The sequence below is a fragment of the Drosophila biarmipes genome, unplaced genomic scaffold (genome assembly GCF_025231255.1).
Source record: "Drosophila biarmipes strain raj3 unplaced genomic scaffold, RU_DBia_V1.1 ptg000015l, whole genome shotgun sequence".
Classification (NCBI taxonomy): Eukaryota; Metazoa; Arthropoda; class Insecta; order Diptera; family Drosophilidae; genus Drosophila; species Drosophila biarmipes.
In genome coordinates this window covers 1922911-1938354 of record NW_026114533.1, presented here as the reverse complement: position 1 = coordinate 1938354, position 15444 = coordinate 1922911, and the positions used below count along the sequence as shown (strand labels likewise).

The window sequence follows — 15444 nt, the reverse complement described above, 5'->3', positions numbered from 1 at the left end:
ATTAGGGTACATTTGTTTTGTAGTGTGGTTGTACTAGTCTAACTTATGCAACTACATTTTTGTTAAGCTCGTTTAAAGCTCTTACAGCTGAATCATTAAACTGTGTTTTGTGTAATGCTTTTCTTAGAAACTGTCATTTCGGCCTTTTTCAATATTTTGTTAAGGGTAGCTATTTTCGGGCAATTTTGAAATATCCTGTAAGTCTTAGGAAGCTTCTAAGCTCTCGAAAATTTGTAGGAAATGAATATTTTACAATTGTAGACATTTTTTCGGGAGCGGTTTGGATTACATTGTGGAAAACCCGAGATATTTAGTTGCCTATTTTAAGAACTTTGAATTTTCAATCGAAATTTTCATGTTTGCGTTCAGCAAAATTTTTTATGACAATTCAAACTTTGTAGCGTTGTTCAATTGTTTTTGAAAAAATAATAATGTCATCCATAACCCACTTGTTCTCTTAAAATATCATCCATCGCTTAGGAGTTCGTATTTTCCATTGTTTATTGATAATGTGGTTTGCTGAATGACTGGTTCATTCATAAAAATAAGATGGAATCCAGCCTTGGATACCTATCAGGTATAGTATTTTCATTAAGTTTTCTATAATCAATAACGAGTCTGAACTTTGGAGTTCCAACTTCACTTAAAGCCTTTTTTGGTACTACTAGTATATAATTCAGAACTTCAGCTTGGCCTTATAATTTCTTCTTTCAGCATTCGACTTATTTCAGAATTTACAAAATCTGAAGCGTAAGGGCATTGTTTACTGTAAATGGTTTTTTCATTTACTGAGTTTATTTCACCGAGTTTATCTGTTCTAAAAAGAGTCTGCATATTAATTTTTGAGTGCTCTTCATTGACAATATTCAATATTTCATTAATATCGTTTTTCTGATCTGTATATGAACTTTTTGTTGTTTATTTTTTGATTATCGGGTACTTCAAGAACGGCGTGTTCATGTCTTTCAATTCCGAAACTTTTGTTTTTGTCATATTATTCTACGACGCACTATACGCTCAAAACGAAACCAAATATTTGAGTTCGGTTTCCGAAAAAACGGGGGAAAACGGAGGCATAGGGCGTTAGGGGTTGAAAATATGCGGTGACAGATCAAGTCGACTCCACGATAGTGTATATACGATAGGGGCGCACAGTGTCCCACACTTTCGTTGGCCTCCTTTATAATCATATCGATGTAGTCCTCTATCATCTGGTCGATGGTCTTCGTCAAGTTTCCCCCAATGCTATTAATGTACTCCTTTCCGCGTTTCTGGATGAACTCTTCGGAGCTGATTGCCGTGGCAGTCAGAATCTTTATGGTGTTGGTAAAGTCGTGGTTCTCGTACGAGATCAGCTCGTCGAACTTCTTCAGATTGGCCCTTATTCTGAGCTTTGGCACAAAGTTGTGATAGAAGGCCTTGGTGTTAATGCCCTCGTTCCAAAAGGGCACCTTGGCCCAGCCGTATGCCGGGTACTCAAGATCGTTGGACAGCTTGTACAGCTGCTCGGACAGGGCATTCAGGTTCATGGGCGTGAACTGAGTGCACAGACTGGGCATGTACAAGGAACTGTGGTACTGGAAAAGAGTATTTTCACGGGCTTGGTTCAAGTCCTCGCGCTCCTCGTTCGTCAGCAGTATCACAGTGGACAGATCCTCATCGAAGACCTTGACAGGATCGTCGGCTGAGTGGGTCATAACCTTGATGCGAGCCATGTCGTTGATGTCGTATACTCGAATTTTGTTTTGGGGCAACATCTCAAATATGGTCTGGTTGGTATGGCAGGCCTTGATGGCACTTGACATTTTCAGCGGCTCCGACATGTCCTTGGAGGCCTCGCCCTTTGGCAAGAAGTGATGCAGATCAATCTTTGCGTCCAGTTGTCGGAAGAGGGTGTTGTTCTCCTGATCCCTCAGCGGAGCATAGGCACCCTGGTAGGTCACCATGCCCAGCATAAAGTAGAACAGTCCAACAAGAGCGGTGCCAGTGGACTTGCTGCAGCACTCATTGCCGTATCCAGTGCGTCGTCGCCCAAAGCAGCCACAGAACAGAGCAAAGATCAGTATAAAAAGTACTATAAGAATAGACATCCTCAAACGACTTGGTCGAGTACAGCGTGTTTATGTGGATGTCACGCAGGACTCCCTCTACAATTTTGCGCACATTTGTAGCATGTTCGCGGAAGACGGCCCTGCCCTTGCTCAAGTCCCGTATCACGGCACCACGAAGGACATCTGCGCCTTCACCTTGTCGTTAACTTTCTTCAGACGCTCAAGTCGTTGTGGTAACATAAACTTTCCGTTCTATTATATCCTCCATTCCAGCAGTAAAGGCCGTAGTGTTTGGCAGCCCGTCGAAGTGCAGACACTGAGAGGTGTCAATGTGCTCGATATTGCTGCTGATTAGGTACTTCTGACACATCTGGAGTTGACAGAGATTGGCTACGGCAAAGTGGATATCTCGCTTGATGCCACGTACACCATCTCTTACATGTGAGCCGTAGAACCGCAGGTCCTTCTCCATCTTGTCCACTTGTCTCATCAGCTCCAGAGCCTCCGGCATTTTCTCCAACACCCTCTCCATCTCGGCCAGTGAATTACTCTCCGATGTGTCGGAGAGATCCAAAAATATGTGCCTATGGGCATGGGTTAGTTTATCTAGCACATCCTCGTAGTTGTACATCATCAGATGGTAAACGTGGTCAGCCACATCCTTCAGATAGGTGCAGGTGACTTCGCTGCCGCGCTTCATTGCCTCAGAGGTCTCGGAGAACCCGCTGACAATCATTTTGTTGGTCCCGAATGCGATAATGATGCCAATGATCAGTCCAATGATGAGGATCAGCAGACAGATGCCGCAGCAGAAGCACCGCTGGGCATCCTGCTTACTGGTACAAGGAGGACAGCCCTGTCGACATCTTCTGCAGCAACAGAAGCAGCAATAGCAAACGGCAATAAACGGTATGATAATAATGAGCCACACTCAGTCCGCATATGGCCAGGTGGGCTATCTGTCGTCTCCGGCGCTGCCTGCGCTTCCGGGAGCGCATCGAATTCGGCTTGACAGCGGCCAGAAGCTCCACTGTGGCCGCCACTTTACTTATCGCCGGCTGCTTTTCGAAGGACCTCGGGGTTTGGGAGAAGCTTCTTCAATATGACTAACGTGATCTTGATCCCTTCGGTGTAGAGGCCACACCCATTTCACACGACAGAGGCCAACATCGACAACCGCCGCCTAAGCCAATTAAGCTGGCTTTGGGACTCGGGTTCGGGCGGAAGATGGTGTCCAAAATGTGCGTTGTACCAATCCAATTAGCCGCGGGATCCAGCGATCGCGCTCAGTTCCAGGTCCAGATTTTGTATTTCAAAGCAATAGGTCTGAAACTTTCCTAAAAGTCTTATTTCTATAAAAAAAAAAAAACGGTCGGAGAAATAATGAATTATTTTTTTAATATCGCTGAAGCCAGTAACAATTCTTAAAAATGTCACATGGAGTTACTAACGTTGATTATTTCTTATAACTGCAAGGGTATGCCAACTTCGGCTTGCCGAAGTAAACTTATTTTCTTGTTTTTGCTTAAATGTATTTGTCCAATTAAAACCTTTCAATTGACCGAAAACATATTTGCCACGCCCACTCTAACGCCCCCGAACGGTTTAAACGCATAGAACTGTGTGCAGCCCACATAGCATTTACCGAAACAGCCGGAAGGTGGCGCTTTACAATATTATTTTGATGCTTATATATATCCATTTTTATTTTGCTCCCTCAAGCTGATAGCCAATGCACTCGACGCTGAGGTCAATGACTTTTTTCTCCACGAAAATCTCTGGTGCATTAAATGCTCGGGTATTGCCGACATTCAATTTAATGGAGGCGCCCCACATTTGAGACAGGATTGGCATGATCTGGTGACTGTCAGTGTGTTTATTACTTTTCCATCTATAATTGTAAAGTATAACCCATTTTGCCATTTTCTTAAACAAATTTGGAAGACTGCAAACACAAAATTTCCTCTAGAATCAATCATTTGTAAAGGAATTACTGTTGTGGCTAATGTACTGCCACCGATATCACAGTTCTGAGGACCTGCAAATCCCGGTTTGAATGACCTATGATTCCATAGAACCCATAACTTTGTAGCAAAGTTTTTTTAAGTGTGGGATGGAAGCCAACTTGAGTACTTTTTTTTTAATGATTCAAATTTATTTTACAAGACATCAAAAAAAAGGTTTAATTTGTTTTTTTCATAAAATTTTCATAAGCTTCTAATATCGCTTGCTCTTTGCGCAAAATATCACTTTAGGTTTGTATTCATATGAACACAAATGGAACTACCGACAACAATATTAAGGTAGAATTAGGTAAAAATCATTTTGTAGGAAATGAATATTTTACAATTGTAGACATTTTTTCGGGAGCGGTTTGGATTACATTGTGGAAAACCCGAGATATTTAGTTGCCTATTTTAAGAACTTTGAATTTTCAATCGAAATTTTCATGTTTGCGTTCAGCAAAATTTTTTATGACAATTCAAACTTTGTAGCGTTGTTCAATTGTTTTTGAAAAAATAATAATGTCATCCATAACCCACTTGTTCTCTTAAAATATCATCCATCGCTTAGGAGTTCGTATTTTCCATTGTTTATTGATAATGTGGTTTGCTGAATGACTGGTTCATTCATAAAAATAAGATGGAATCCAGCCTTGGATACCTATCAGGTATAGTATTTTCATTAAGTTTTCTATAATCAATAACGAGTCTGAACTTTGGAGTTTCAACTTCACTTAAAGCCTTTTTTGGTACTACTAGTATATAATTCAGAACTTCAGCTTGGCCTTATAATTTCTTCTTTCAGCATTCGACTTATTTCAGAATTTACAAAATCTGAAGCGTAAGGGCATTGTTTACTGTAAATGGTTTTTTCATTTACTGAGTTTATTTCACCGAGTTTATCTGTTCTAAAAAGAGTCTGCATATTAATTTTTTAGTGCTCTTCATTGACAATATTCAATATTTCATTAATATCGTTTTTCTGATCTGTATATGAACTTTTTGTTGTTTATTTTTTGATTATCGGGTACTTCAAGAACGGCGTGTTCATGTTTTTCAATTCCGAAACTTTTGTTTTTGTCATATTATTCTACGACGCACTATACGCTCAAAACGAAACCAAATATTTGAGTTCGGTTTCCGAAAAAACGGGGGAAAACGGAGGCATAGGGCGTTAGGGGTTGAAAATATGCGGTGACAGATCAAGTCGACTCCACGATAGTGTATATACGATAGGGGCGCACAGTGTCCCACACTTTCGTTGGCCTCCTTTATAATCATATCGATGTAGTCCTCTATCATCTGGTCGATGGTCTTCGTCAAGTTTCCCCCAATGCTATTAATGTACTCCTTTCCGCGTTTCTGGATGAACTCTTCGGAGCTGATTGCCGTGGCAGTCAGAATCTTTATGGTGTTGGTAAAGTCGTGGTTCTCGTACGAGATCAGCTCGTCGAACTTCTTCAGATTGGCCCTTATTCTGAGCTTTGGCACAAAGTTGTGATAGAAGGCCTTGGTGTTAATGCCCTCGTTCCAAAAGGGCACCTTGGCCCAGCCGTATGCCGGGTACTCAAGATCGTTGGACAGCTTGTACAGCTGCTCGGACAGGGCATTCAGGTTCATGGGCGTGAACTGAGTGCACAGACTGGGCATGTACAAGGAACTGTGGTACTGGAAAAGAGTATTTTCACGGGCTTGGTTCAAGTCCTCGCGCTCCTCGTTCGTCAGCAGTATCACAGTGGACAGATCCTCATCGAAGACCTTGACAGGATCGTCGGCTGAGTGGGTCATAACCTTGATGCGAGCCATGTCGTTGATGTCGTATACTCGAATTTTGTTTTGGGGCAACATCTCAAATATGGTCTGGTTGGTATGGCAGGCCTTGATGGCACTTGACATTTTCAGCGGCTCCGACATGTCCTTGGAGGCCTCGCCCTTTGGCAAGAAGTGATGCAGATCAATCTTTGCGTCCAGTTGTCGGAAGAGGGTGTTGTTCTCCTGATCCCTCAGCGGAGCATAGGCACCCTGGTAGGTCACCATGCCCAGCATAAAGTAGAACAGTCCAACAAGAGCGGTGCCAGTGGACTTGCTGCAGCACTCATTGCCGTATCCAGTGCGTCGTCGCCCAAAGCAGCCACAGAACAGAGCAAAGATCAGTATAAAAAGTACTATAAGAATAGACATCCTCAAACGACTTGGTCGAGTACAGCGTGTTTATGTGGATGTCACGCAGGACTCCCTCTACAATTTTGCGCACATTTGTAGCATGTTCGCGGAAGACGGCCCTGCCCTTGCTCAAGTCCCGTATCACGGCACCACGAAGGACATCTGCGCCTTCACCTTGTCGTTAACTTTCTTCAGACGCTCAAGTCGTTGTGGTAACATAAACTTTCCGTTCTATTATATCCTCCATTCCAGCATTAAAGGCCGTAGTGTTTGGCAGCCCGTCGAAGTGCAGACACTGAGAGGTGTCAATGTGCTCGATATTGCTGCTGATTAGGTACTTCTGACACAACTGGAGTTGACAGAGATTGGCTACGGCAAAGTGGATATCTCGCTTGATGCCACGTACACCATATCTTACATGTGAGCCGTAGAACCGCAGGTCCTTCTCCATCTTCTCCACTTGTCTCATCAGCTCCAGAGCCTCCGGCATTTTCTCCAACACCCTCTCCATCTCGGCCAGTGAATTACTCTCCGATGTGTCGGAGAGATCCAAAAATATGTGCCTATGGGCATGGGTTAGTTTATCTAGCACATCCTCGTAGTTGTACATCATCAGATGGTAAACGTGGTCAGCCACATCCTTCAGATAGGTGCAGGTGACTTCGCTGCCGCGCTTCATTGCCTCAGAGGTCTCGGAGAACCCGCTGACAATCATTTTGTTGGTCCCGAATGCGATAATGATGCCAATGATCAGTCCAATGATGAGGATCAGCAGACAGATGCCGCAGCAGAAGCACCGCTGGGCATCCTGCTTACTGGTACAAGGAGGACAGCCCTGTCGACATCTTCTGCAGCAACAGAAGCAGCAATAGCAAACGGCAATAAACGGTATGATAATAATGAGCCACACTCAGTCCGCATATGGCCAGGTGGGCTATCTGTCGTCTCCGGCGCTGCCTGCGCTTCCGGGAGCGCATCGAATTCGGCTTGACAGCGGCCAGAAGCTCCACTGTGGCCGCCACTTTACTTATCGCCGGCTGCTTTTCGAAGGACCTCGGGGTTTGGGAGAAGCTTCTTCAATATGACTAACGTGATCTTGATCCCTTCGGTGTAGAGGCCACACCCATTTCACACGACAGAGGCCAACATCGACAACCGCCGCCTAAGCCAATTAAGCTGGCTTTGGGACTCGGGTTCGGGCGGAAGATAGTGTCCAAAATGTGCGTTGTACCAATCCAATTAGCCGCGGGATCCAGCGATCGCGCTTAGTTCCAGGTCCAGATTTTGTATTTCAAAGCAATAGGTCTGAAACTTTCCTAAAAGTCTTATTTCTATAAAAAAAAAAAACGGTCGGAGAAATAATGAATTATTTTTTTAATATCGCTGAAGCCAGTAACAATTCTTAAAAATGTCACATGGAGTTACTAACGTTGATTATTTCTTATAACTGCAAGGGTATGCCAACTTCGGCTTGCCGAAGTAAACTTATTTTCTTGTTTTTGCTTAAATGTATTTGTCCAATTAAAACCTTTCAATTGACCGAAAACATATTTGCCACGCCCACTCTAACGCCCCCGAACGGTTTAAACGCATAGAACTGTGTGCAGCCCACATAGCATTTACCGAAACAGCCGGAAGGTGGCGCTTTACAATATTATTTTGATGCTTATATATATCCATTTTTATTTTGCTCCCTCAAGCTGATAGCCAATGCACTCGACGCTGAGGTCAATGACTTTTTTCTCCACGAAAATCTCTGGTGCATTAAATGCTCGGGTATTGCCGACATTCAATTTAATGGAGGCGCCCCACATTTGAGACAGGATTGGCATGATCTGGTGACTGTCAGTGTGTTTATTACTTTTCCATCTATAATTGTAAAGTATTTTGCCATTTCTTAAACAAATTTGGAAGACTGCAAACACAAAATTTCCTCTAGAATCAATCATTTGTAAAGGAGTTACTGTTGTGGCTAATGTACTGCCACCGATATCACAGTTCTGAGGACCTGCAAATCCCGGTTTGAATGACCTATGATTCCATAGAACCCATAACTTTGTAGCAAAGTTTTTTTAAGTGTGGGATGGAAGCCAAATTGAGTACTTTTTTTTTAATGATTCAAATTTATTTTGCAAGACATCAAAAAAAAGGTTTAATTTGTTTTTTTCATAACATTTTCATAAGCTTCTAATATCGCTTGCTCTTTGCGCAAAAGATCACTTTAGGTTTGTATTCATATGAACACAAATGGAACTACCGACAACAATATTAAGGTAGAATTAGGTAAAAATCATTTTATATCTCTACTTAAATGTCAGATTTTGTTGATAATTTGTACACTAAAGCGGCTATTAAAAACACTCAATTACATAGACAACACAAACAAATCCAAAGTGTGACGACCACAAACATATAGGACAAACCGCTCTCTTTCGATGTCATTACAACTTGTTTGATAAAAACTTAGTTTGGCGTCTTATTTTTAATAATTTTAAAATGTTCTTTTTTTTGCAAAGTAGCTTTTGTGCGCCCGGGACACAAAACAGCTTTTGTAACAACCGATATTTTAACATATCGTGACTCTGTTAAAATTTCTGTTACGTAACATTGAAGTCAATTGGTACCCTTTTATTTTGGGCTTGGCCTTGCTGATTGTTTTATTATAGCTTTAATTATAACCCTCAGGCATCGTTTGTTATTCCCGTTATACTGTTTCTTAATATAGATAAGGCAGAATAAAATCATTCACTTCCTCTGGCTATTTCAAATGATCCTCTCCAGCTTACATCTTTACCTTCTCCACCTTTATATTCCCTTACTGATTTGATGATTTCATAATATGTGTCGCACTTAATATTTGGATTATTATTCTCTATTTGTAAATCTTCATAGCAATAGATTTTATTAAATTGCACGGCACTTTTTTTTTCTAACCACTTATAAATTTTTAATAGGTCAAACTTATTTTATTCAACGCTCTTAAACGTTAACCCGATTTATTCTACTGCTCGATTCGGTATTCGAATTCGGACTCCATGCCTCGAGTTCATTGATCAATAATTAAACCTCAGCTTAAAATATTTTTTTAGATTAAAGGAAATGACTCAAGAGAATCAGAAAATAGGATGATGCAAATTGCCAATTAATTTTCATTGGCGGTCTTTAGGAATCGCTTTGGGGATCTTTTTGTTTATGCTAGCGGACTTCAGGGCTTGCTCTGGGGATATTTTTGTTTACGTATCGGACTTTGGGGCTCGTTTGGGGCTCCGATGTTTACAATATCGGCTGGGATGTGTACAGCATACGTTCGATGCATCCGAATCAACTCATCCCAATCTAACTTATTGAGCCGTTTCCTCTAATTACAATAGGACTTAATAAGCCGAGAGGCTCAAACAGCTTCGAAGTCACCGATGATCCTCTTTTTCGCTCGGAGATTCATTGCATTGCCAATTTTAAACTTAGTCAATCACGATATCCTAATGCCGAAGTAGACAGAGTCCGAGATAGGTATGGATTTAAGTGTTCTCTCATATGCGGTGACGTCAGGTGAATTTGAAAACCACTTTGTCAATTCAATACCTCCAGTTTGAAGAACCTGAGAAACTTCAGACATAAAAGTCTTTAACTCCTCTATGCAGGCAGCAACAGTCAACATGTCACTGACATAAAGGTCGTATCCAATAACTTACCCAGCTCTAGTAAAACAAAGTTTGGCAGACTCTTTTAACCGTACGTACTTTGGGGTCTGAATTTATGCGCGACTTCACCAAAGTATGTATTTTTTTTCTTAACTTGAGAGTTGGACTCGCCAATAAGAAGTAAGTTGATACCCAACTTCTTTTTATGGATCTGTAAGCGGTGAGCAAGGTCCTCTGTCATGAAGTTAGTTTTGGACGCAGAGTCAAGAAGTGCTCGGACCAAAATATATTTACCGGTTTTTGCATTTAGAGACATTGTAACCCTTTCGCACACAATTGATGCATAAATAAGCAGATTTTACAAAATCGAACCGTTGCATAACTAAAAAGACGACTTAACGGACCACAGTTCGCTTGGTCGAAGAACAAGAAAATGAGTTTAGTTGATTCTTCAGAGGATAAATGCTGATATCGGCGATATACACTTTTTTCAAAATGGAACCAAAACGGAAACGGAATGTAACTGTTCTCCTCATTTTTATTTGGTTACTGTGTCGATTCTGTTCAAGACAGGATTTCATTAGAAATCTTGGGGTCGTCTCCTTTCGATAATAAAGAACCGTACATCGATGACACACTATCGATACGGTTTCTTGGAGACGGCGCTGACTGTTGTGATGCTTTCAGAAGACTAAATAATATTGAAATATTTTTCAAAAAAAATCAAACATTCATTCATTCAGGCTGAGCGTTTTCAAAATTGCTCTCGGTGAGCCTAAATAGTTCCTAAAGCTTTTCCAGAAAGACAGGATATTAGGTGATTGAATTTTTTAATAACGAGAATGTTGTCATCTTGATGAACAAGAGATTGTAAAAGGCTAATGAAATTCTTGAATTCCGATATTTTTCTCTGAATTTCGGGAATACCAAGTTCGGAAATACAGCTCGAGTTGGAGCATAAGAGCTGTCTTTCAGGCTGAGATAAACGACAATATTTTTACCTTGGTCACTATTGAAAGCTCATCTAACTCTTTCCAAACTCATCGGTAACATCTAAATCTTCTATCTTTTTTTGTAATTGATTTGCCTTATTAAGTGCAGCATTTAAATTTTCTAGCTTACAATTTAGTCCCTCTTCTTGATTTCGAAACTGGCCAGCTTCTAGCGGCTCATTTAATCGGGGGATGCTTTTTACTGCTTTTTTAAGCTTTTTTAAGGTCAGCAAGAAGTTCAAAAGTTTTTGGCTTACCTGGAAATATTTTAAACTTATTATTATGTATAAGCCACGAAGAAACAAAATATTATTAATTAATTATATATAGAATAAAATAAATTATACACCAACAATGTAAATAAACGAAAGTAAAATAATTATTTTGTATATAAATATTAAAATAGTTTTGAAAAATATTTGTATAATTTATTACAATGAAAGCAACGCAAATATTAAATTTAATATCAAGCCACGAAGAATCAAATTTAAAAGTAGTTTTAAAGGACGGACAAACAGTATACCCGACCGAATGCAGGGTCACTTTACCATCAGCTAATCGTCAGCACGACAAACCAAAAAGCCGACAGCAATAAGAACGTTGCATGTATTTGTTATTTACTTTTTATGCAAATAAATTTACTTGCAATTGTTGCCAAATATAAACTATAAGACCGAATATTTTTGATGGCTACAAACTTTAAGTTGGCAGAAAACGAAAAGTACGTGTAGTCGACTCAAATCAATTTCAACGAATGCTAATTCTGGTTCACAGAGATCGAGAAAGTACCATATTGTGCACCCACCTTCGCTTCAAAATAATTTACACTAAACATCAAACTTCATGTCTAAAACCAAACAATTCTAGGATTTCAGTCAACAAAGCGCTTAAATTATATAAAACACACACAAAAAAAAACTGAGGAAATTCAATTACTAAACGATGTAATGGAATTTTTAGAAAAACGTGTTAGTTCTCTTAGTTCATCACTAAATGATAAAAAGGAAGCTGTCTACTTTGTAAAATTTTTGGACACTTTTTAACAAATTGTTATTAGTTAGGAGGAATGAGTCCGATGAAAATAGCGAAGTGCAATAAATCAATCATTCCTCTTTCAGTACCATTATATTAGAAGAAGCTGAACATATATTAAATTTATCTCGTGAACAAAGTATCACGAGGTTAGTGAAGTAGCCTGTTCTAACACTTGCGCTTTAAGTATAAAAACGCTCAATAATACAAAAAATTTCCTTAATATGAATTTAATATAAGGTTCAAAGATGCTGTTTAAGTTCGGAGAAGTTGTACCCTCTTTCTTCACAATACTTAACATATACGCAATATTTCCAACATGTGAGTTTGTATTTTGTATTGCTTTTATTTATTATATTTATCTGTGTATGCACTTAAGCAAAAAAAAATGTTATTGGAGTTTTGAACAGACTTAATAATAATTAATACGTAACGCAACTAGAAACAAAATATGCTTTTTAAACCAGCAACACTAATTCCTAAAAATGAAATCTATATTTTCACATGCATGAAGACTACCATGGTAGTCTTTGAAAAAGTTTTCAAAATATCACATTTATATTTTTAAGTATTTCAATTATGTAGACATAGTGCAAAAGGGATGGTATTATCTAATCCAGTGACTTTTTTGCATAATAAATAATTATTTTCATTATACTGATTTCTTGGTTTAGTGGTGCATTGTGTGTGTTTGCCGAAAATATGCGGTTTATTAAGGAAACTTGGAACTAAAGTACCTGAAAGTACTACCAGAACGAATCTGGGATGTTTACCATGCTAAATTTCATGAATTTTTTACATTTTTTGTGTTATTTCCATAAAAATTTAGGAAAAGTATCACGGAAAATGTTACAAAAATTGTTTGCTAGGATTTTATTATTATTAATTTTTGACTAAGCCAACCTATAAATGCAAGTATAATGAGTACATTAAGAATTTTATTTTGAAACTGCAGATATCCTTTTCGAGTGTGTTATTTGAATACGTTCTAAATATATGATTTTTTAAAAATCGGTCAAAAAGAGCTATTATGAAAGTGCGAATATAGTAATTGTATATGTTAGATATTTTATTAATAAAATAGAAAACGACGTAATAAAAACTATATTTAATAAAAATCTAAAATTTCTTATAATTCTAATATTAATAAACAAGGCAAAGACGGATAGATACAAGATCCAAAAATAATGAAGGCTTAACCGATCAAAACATAAGACGTTCACAAACCAAAGTGGATGAGATATCCGTTGGAGGACTTTCACTTTAGTAAACCAACTACGGTACATATTATTATAGAAGTTGTTTTATATTTCTTTATCGTACAGAATAAAGTAGTTAAAATAGACGGACTACTACGAAAGAACACTGAATTCGGATGGATTGTATCCGGTTGTACAAAATCAAAAGGTACAAGAATATTTGTGGCTACTATTATGAAAGTAGGAGATTTATAGAGGTTTTTGGAAAGAAGGTCAACTCGACACAAATGAAATGTTGATTATTTCCCATATCCCTTCAGAGATAATCAAATCTCCTGTTTTCGAAATTATTCCTTATCCTGACGAAAATAATAATATCCTAACAGAAAATATATTTGAAAAATATTTCCTTTATAAAGACAAAGTATTTAATAAAGAAACAGAGAAATGAAAATTGCATAAACGGAATAATTAGACAAGAAAAATTATTATAAATGCAAATTATTTGGAGATACTCTCCAAACTAAAAATTATAACCTATTAGCTAGCAACAGTTACTTACGACACAGCATCGGCTCCCCATTTAGCCACAAGAGTGCTTGCTGAAATTTCATTAAAGAAATAATTAAAAATTATTATTGTATGGATGACCTTATCACAGGAGCTTATTCCTAACAGGTGGCAAAAGAAAACATTGAAAATATAACCAATGAACTAGAAAAGGTAGGCTTCAATCTTAGAAAATAGATTTCAGAAATAGTTGAAGCACTGGAAATCAAAGAAGAAAATAAAATTTTAGAGTTTCAAGAGAATGAATCCAATAAAACTCTGTGTCTTCAATGGAAACCGATTAAAGTTTAATGCTATTTTATAGGTGGACCCTGTACTAAAATAATAATCGAATAGATTTAGTTTTTCTTCCAAAAGTGAATGACCACTTAGGGTTGTTGTCTCCAGTGACAATAATTGGTAAATTATTTATCCAGAAGCTATGGCTAACCGAGAAATCGGGTATTGTCAGAACTTGTCAGATTCACATGCCAAATGTGTAAATGCCTTAAAGAAAATGTAAAATGTAATTAATCTTGGTGTTAATAGATAGATTTTGGACAGCAATTGGAGTTCAAACGAAGGCATATGGATATGGAACAATAGCAATTGCATCAATTAAAAATGCGAATAATAAAATGAAATTAACACAAAATAACAAAAATTAGGATGATCAAGGTGAGGCATGTTCGATCAAAAGACAACGAAGCAAGACACCGGAAAAATTCCTAGAAGGTGAAATTTGATGGAACGGTCCTCAATTGTTGGCCAAGTCGAAAAAATAATGGCACATAGAAGTTGATGCAGATAGTATAATTGTCAGTACTACCTTAAAAGAGAATCACTCATAACAAGAATGGAACTTAATGGAAGTTAAGCCGAAAGTTGTATACCTTTAGTTATAAGATCAATCAACGTTAGTAACACCATGTTAAATTTTAAAAGATTTTTGTTAGCTTCATACAATTCAAAATTACAAATTTGGTATTTTTTAATGTATGCCATTTTTAAATTAGTTCTGAATTTTCAATTTAATTTTTTTAAAATCAGACAACTTTATAATATAGCTTTATTGAAATTATTGAAATAAAATTTAAATTTTAATAAATCAACCCGTATATCTTACGGTAAATTAAATATGGTAAGCAAGCGTATTAATAATTACGAAAAAAAATTGTTTACCAATGGAGTAATAAAATAAATAGAAATAGGATTGCAAATTATTAACAAAGGACAAAGTGTATTATTAATAGATGAAAATTGTCATAATGGAAAAGTCGGCTGAGTCAGACTTGTAAAAAGAAAATTTCAAGATGGCTCAATTTTAATTTTAATTTTAAGACCGAATACGAAATTTTGCCCTTTAACAGAAGAGATTGAACCACCTAGTCGTTTAAGACACTTGGAGTAATATATATAATGTTATTCCTAATGTTAGTTTGCCAAGTATCTAATGCAAGTTTATTGCACAAGGGCAATAAAAGTGGTCAATCTAAAAAATGATAAACACTACGTCAATTTATTTATTTACTTATGTATTGGAAATCTCGAGGTCATAGCGTCATCTTGGGATGTGTTTGTGTACTATAACTTGGATCCGTATTTCGTAATTATAAAGAAAAGACAAATTTTAATGGGAAAATGACAGAGGTGTGTGGTAAACCTAATGAATTTGAAGGTCAATGTAATACTGTTCTGAATAACAATACATTACATAACATTAGCATTACAGACTTAGAAGATGATAATATTATTTAATGACACAAGAAAAGAAGAAATTAAAGCGAGCTCCATTCGAGGAACTTAGAACTTAG

At 37.8% G+C, this 15444-nt stretch overlaps 2 pseudogenes; both read right to left on the bottom strand.

Annotated features, from left to right (window-relative positions):
- Positions 1 to 3199, bottom strand: part of LOC122817912 (prominin-like protein) — a 41667-nt pseudogene extending 38468 nt beyond the window's left edge.
- Positions 3200 to 5134: 1935 nt separating this feature from the next.
- LOC108030714 (prominin-like protein) lies at positions 5135 to 7344 on the bottom strand (annotated as a pseudogene).
- Between the last annotated feature and the right edge of the window lie 8100 nt (positions 7345 to 15444).